The sequence below is a fragment of the Salarias fasciatus genome, chromosome 11 (assembly GCF_902148845.1).
Source record: "Salarias fasciatus chromosome 11, fSalaFa1.1, whole genome shotgun sequence".
In the NCBI taxonomy this organism is placed as follows: domain Eukaryota; kingdom Metazoa; phylum Chordata; class Actinopteri; order Blenniiformes; family Blenniidae; genus Salarias; species Salarias fasciatus.
Genome location: NC_043755.1, coordinates 27,977,290 through 27,983,289, shown reverse-complemented (window position 1 = coordinate 27,983,289; position 6,000 = coordinate 27,977,290).

Below are 6,000 nucleotides of genomic sequence, written 5' to 3'. Positions count from 1 at the left end.
AGCCAGCAGCGGCACTGCGGGCATGTGAGCCCCCTCGCCCCGCCCCCAGTGGGCGGGGCCACGGCGGCTGTGAGGAGCCTCGGTGTTTATTACGTTATTATTTATCTAACAATTATAATGGTCATGACATATCTATTCATGAAATATTGTACAAATTAAAACTGCAAACCAAACTGCAGTATTGAACCCCAGACAGGTCACAAAATTCAAAGAAAACTCTGCAGAAATGAAGCAGAAACTACTGTCACTGCCAGGAGTCTGCACTGTCTATTGTCCTGCACTACAAACTAGAACTGTAACATTTTCTATCAGCAGTGGACTTGTGTTATTGTCGATACTTTGCCTTATTATTATTATTATTATTATTATTATTATTATTATTATTATTATTATTTTAAAACCAAAGTTATTATTTTTCTGTAATTGTATAAGAGTAAAGCTTCTAATGAGGAGAAATCCTAAAATATAAGAGAAATTTGATTGCTGTACTAGTTAATGAAGGCTTTTCTATTGATTATCGACAAGCCTGGGAATAATTGTGGACATGACACTTTTTCTTCAAATGTAATGAAAGGTGAGAGATATTTTCTACAATTCTACAATTTCATTCAGCAGACGCTTTTGTCCAAAGTGACGTACAACAAAAGCAAGAATACAGACATAGAAGAAAGAAACCATTAGTAAATGCTTCAATTGCTTCAAGTGCGATTGGTCAAGGGAGCTGCCATCAAGTTGCAGAAGAGGAGCCACTACCCCCCCCTTTGTTTTTGTTTTTTTTTGTGTGTGTGTCAACTTAGTCAGTGGTCCATAAGTGCTGGGTTTTAGAACACCTGATCTATTCTTCCCCAAAGATGGGGTCGGATTAAGACCCTAGGTGTTCTCTGAACAATTGAGTCTTCAATTGTCTCTTGAAAGTAGAAATAGACTCGGCGGAACGCACCGAGTTAGGAAGTTCGTTCCACCATTTGGGAACAACAGAGGAGAAGAGTCTGGCTGGAGGTTCAGAGCCGAGCTGGGCTGGAAGCTCCAGACGTCTCTCACATGCAGAGCGAAGAGGGCGTGAAGGAGAGCAGACCTGGATCAGGGAGTCCAGGTCGGCCGGAGCCGTTCTTGTAAGCGTTTTGTAAGCCAGGAGGAGAGATTTGAATTTGATCCTGGCTGCAACTGGAAGCCAATGAAGGGAGATGAACAGGGGAGTGACATGAGCTCTTTTGGGCTGGTTGAAGACCAGACCTGCTGCATTCTGGATCCTCTGTAGAGGTTTGACTGGACCTGCAGGGAGACCCGCCAGAAGAGAGTTGCAGTAGTCAATGCGTGACACCACGAGAGCCTGAACCAGAAGCTGTGGGCCTGTTGGGTCAGGAAGGGTCTGATCTTCCTGATGTTGTAGAGGGCATAACGACAAGACCGAGAAACTGAGGCCACGTGAACCTTAAAGGTCAGCAGGTCATCAATCATGACACCCAGGTTTCTGGCTGAGTTTGTGGGCACAAGTAGGCTCGAGTGAAGTTGGACACTGATCTGAGGCTGGACAGATGGACAAGCTGGAAAGACCATGAGTTCAGTCTTAGACAGATTTAGCTGAAGGTGGCGTTCCTTCATCCAGGTGGAGATATCAGCCAGACCAGCTGATATTCGAGCTGAGACTGTGGTGTCGTCAGGTGGAAAAGAGAGGAAGAGCTGAGTGTCGTCAGCATACAGTGGTAGGAGAAGCCATGGGAGCGAATCACTGCACCAGGTGAGGTGGTGTACAGAGAGAAGAGTAAGGGGCCAAGCACCGACCCCTGAGGGACCCCTGTTGATAGGCCATGTGACCTTGACACCTCCGCTCGCCATGACACTCTGAAAGATCTGCCTGTGAGGTGGACCTGGACCACAACAGGACGGAACCTGAGAGGCCGAGGTCAGAGAGTGAGGAGAGGAGGATCTGATGGTTCACGGTGTCAAAGGCAGCAGACAAGTCCAGCAGCAGGAGGACAGAGGACTGACCAGCAGCAGGAGGACAGAGGACTGACCAGCAGCAGGAGGACAGAGGACTGTCCAGCAGCAGGAGGACAGAGGACTGACCAGCAGCAGGAGGACAGAGGACTGTCCAGCAGCAGGAGGACAGAGGACTGACCAGCAGCAGGAGGACAGAGGACTGACCAGCAGCAGGAGGACAGAGGACTGACCAGCAGCAGGAGGACAGAGGACGGACCAGCAGCAGGAGGACAGAGGACTGTCCAGCAGCTCTTGCCAGCCGCAGAGATTCTGTGACTGACAGGAGAGCAGTCTTGGTGGAGTGGTCTCATCTGAAGCCTGACTGAAAAGGGTCCAGCAGGTTCTGGTCCCGCAGGTGTTCAGAGACTTGGTTAAATACTGAGCCTCCAGTATTTGGCAGGAATGGTAGAAGTGAGACTGGCCTGTAGTTTTCAACCTGGGCTGGGTTGAGGTGAGGCTTTTTTAGTAGTGGGGGACGCGGGCTTGTTTAAAAGTAACAGGAAAAATGCTGGTTTCCAGGGAGGAATTGACAATGTGCGTGACTGCAGGTTTGATTATGGACCAGATGGTCTGCAGAATGCTGCTGGGTGTTGGATCCAGAGGACATGTTGTAGGTTTTGAGCTCAGAAGAAGTCTGGAGACCTCATCCTCACTCAGAGGAGCAAACGAGCAGAGAGAAGGAGCAGTGGTGGGTCTGAGCTGACTGGGCTGGTCCGGCTCAGAGAACTGGTTGCTGATTGCAGCCTCCTTTTCAGTGAAAAAGGAGGCAAACATATCAGGATCAGCTCAGTGGACGGCTGAGCAGCTGGAGGAGGAAGCAGGGAGTTGAACGCCATAAACATTTTTCTGGAATCAGAAGCTGCACAGATCTTGTTCTGATAAAAAGCTTTCTTTGCGGACTGCAAGCGGGAGGTAAAGGAAGCAAGTTTCTGTTTGTATGAGGACCAATCAGCGGCTCTTGGGATTTACGCCACTTTCTTTCTGCTGCCCTGAGTCCAGCTCTTTGTTCTCTCAGAACTTCTGAGAGCCATGGACTTGGTTGTTTTTTCTTGGCTGGTTTGGACACCCGGGGGCAGAGTTTGTCCAAAGAGGACGTCAGAGAGGACCAGAGTGTTTCTGTAGCCTCATTAACAGGAAGTGATGAGAAGTGAGAGTAGTCCGGCAGGAAGGAGCTGAGCTGCTGTGAGGGACTTCAGGGTTCTGGAAGGAGACCATCTGTGTCGGTGTCTGCAATGGCAGAAAGACAGCCGCAAATTTTACCAAGAAATGGTCAGATAGGTGTAGTGGAGTAACTGTCACCTCTGCTATGGAGCAGTTACGAGTCAGCACCAAGTCAAGGATTTTGCCAGCTCTGTGGGGGGGGGCGGAGCCAGTACCAGAGCAAAGGAAGCCATCAGTGCCAAAAAGTCCTGTGCCTGAGGTTTGTCAACGTGAATGTTCATGTCTCCATGACAACCAGTGGTGTGCCATCATCAGGGATGTCAGAGAGTAACATGTCCATTTCAGAGACAAAGCCGTCCAGATCGCCCCCTGGTGGGCGGTACACAACCAGAACATGCTTTGATGGGAGTAGTGACCGTTAAAGCATGATATTCAAACGTTGTGTTGTTGTTTGACGGGCGCAGTGAGGAGAAGGACCAGTTGTCCGGAATGAGAATGCCAGCACCGCCTCCTCGGCCAGTAGAGCGAGGGGTGTGGCTTAACGTAGCACCGCCTCCTCGGCCAGTAGAGCGAGGGGTGTGGCTTAACGTAGCACCGCCTCCTCGGCCAGTAGAGCGAGGGGCGTGGCTTAACGTAGCACCGCCTCCTCGGCCAGTAGAGCGAGGGGTGTGGCTTAGTGCAGCGGACGCAGAGAGTGTAGCGGGTGTAGCTGAGTTTTCTGGGGGGGTCCAGGTCTCAGTCAGGGCGAGGACCTGAATGTCTGAGAGTTTCATCAGAGAACTGATGAATTCTGTCTTATTAACTGCGGACTGACAGTTCCAGAGAAGGCAACTGAGTGTGGGCTGGACCACTTCCAGAGACAGCGGTTGTGTGGATTGCGTTTGCGGAGGACTACGCGTCTTTTCCGGTTGCCGACGATGACTGGGATACGTAAGAAACACATTGTGTGTTAGACTGTGACAGACAGACCTTAGTGAAGCTGGTGTCCTAGCTCGGTGGACTCGCGCAGGTAGACTCGCAGGTCTTTACCCTCTGTGGGCTGACGCCAAAGCGCAGTCTGTGCTGTGAAGTACCTGATGGAGTCACAGCTGTTTCCAACTTGACCGATTGCGCCCGGCTGACCCGCCCCTGTCTGATGTCACTGGAACCAGACAATAGAAGGTGTGACCCGCGTCAGCGACCTCTCTACTGGGCAGACAGAAACCGAAACTGCAGTGCAAGCACCTAACCACCCCCAAACACAGCAACAACAACACAATAAGCAATTCAAACTCACCAAAGCTGGCTCTAACTTCTGCAGTCTAAGATTCAGTGCTTGATCCACAATGTTTCTTGTACATCATCTTATTGACCTTTGGAAGAATGCTGGATCATTTCTGGTCAAAAAACGTCCTAATTGAATGAAAGTAACTTAGCCTAAATGATGCTGGTATATGAATCATTCCATGTGTGCGTCCTGCTCAAAAAGACAGTGTGAAAAATCAAAACCGTGCACTTCATATGCCAGGCCTTCAGGTGGCGCTGTAGCTCTACTGCAGTAATTCACCAGAGAAGAAGAAGCTCGAAACTCTGCTGCTCTGCAAACTTAAAGGTGTAATATAGGATGTTCTATTTGCTTTGAGTTCCGGGTGGATCATCTAAATAACTGCTGGGTCTGTTTGTCAGTCATTCTGACGAGCTGCTTTCGTCAAGCTGTTGAACGTGCTCGCTACCAATAAGGTTCTACTTATTGCACATGCGCATTCAGAGTGTTTATTAGGGGTGAGCCGAATACTCGTTTTAAACGAGTACTCGTTACGGATAACCCGAGCATTGTCAGTCATTATTCGTCCTCGTGCTGATGGGAGATCCTCACTGGTCCTTCATTCTGCTCCATGCTGGACCGAGACGACAGGATCCTTGTCAGAGAACCAATCAGTGCTGGTAAATTAAAAATTGGGTTTTTTTATTTCATTGTAGCGTGCACTGTGCCTGAGGAAAACCTGTCACGACAGTGCACGCTCGGGTTTTTTTTTTTTTTTCGGGGGGGGGGTTTAAGTTTCGTTTTCCCTGCAGTTTTGTTTTTCCTTTTTTCTCTTCTTTTTCATAATAGTTTGAGCTTGTGCTCCAGCGGGAGGCTGTGATCTGTAGGACAGAGATGATAACTGGACCGAGGTCCACTACGATCGGCGCTGCAGCCGCGGACAAGACCAGGAAGCTCAGCAGGGGGGATCAGAGGCTTCCCGGGACACCGGGGAGATTCTGGTGGGGACCGTGGGGGGAGGCAGTCCCAAACCAGGAAGGCCTGGTCCTTTCCTTGGACTCCAGCTGGAGTCCAGACAACAATTATAGAGAAGTTATGTAATTTCATTCATACACCTATATATAAATATTCATGTTCTGCTTCAATAAAAATACTTGTTCCGTAAATAGTTCTTTTGCTATTGTGACAAAAAAAAAATGAAATCTTTATTCTGAGGCTGTTGTGTGAATGAATAATCATTTATATGACTTTAAAGCTACACTAAGGAACTTTTCAACCTTAATAAAACATTTTAATATCTTTTGTGATGATACATCGACTTACAGCAGCTGAATGACCCTCTGTCAGCCTGAGGGCGTCAGTGTTGCTTCACTTGGACTGAGCAGCTGTGAGGAGGGTGGGAGGAACCCTGCTCACTGAAACACTCCAGATGTGCGGACTGCTTTACGGCATGCGTCACATCATGATAGAACATTGTTTAGCCACCATTAGATTCATGACCTTGTCGCTATCCGTCCCTCTCACAGCCGCTGGAAACAAATGAAGGCGAGTTCAGTCCGACAGCACGCCACCGGGAGCAGCATTTCACCACGCCACGCGCTAGGCCTCATGGGAAC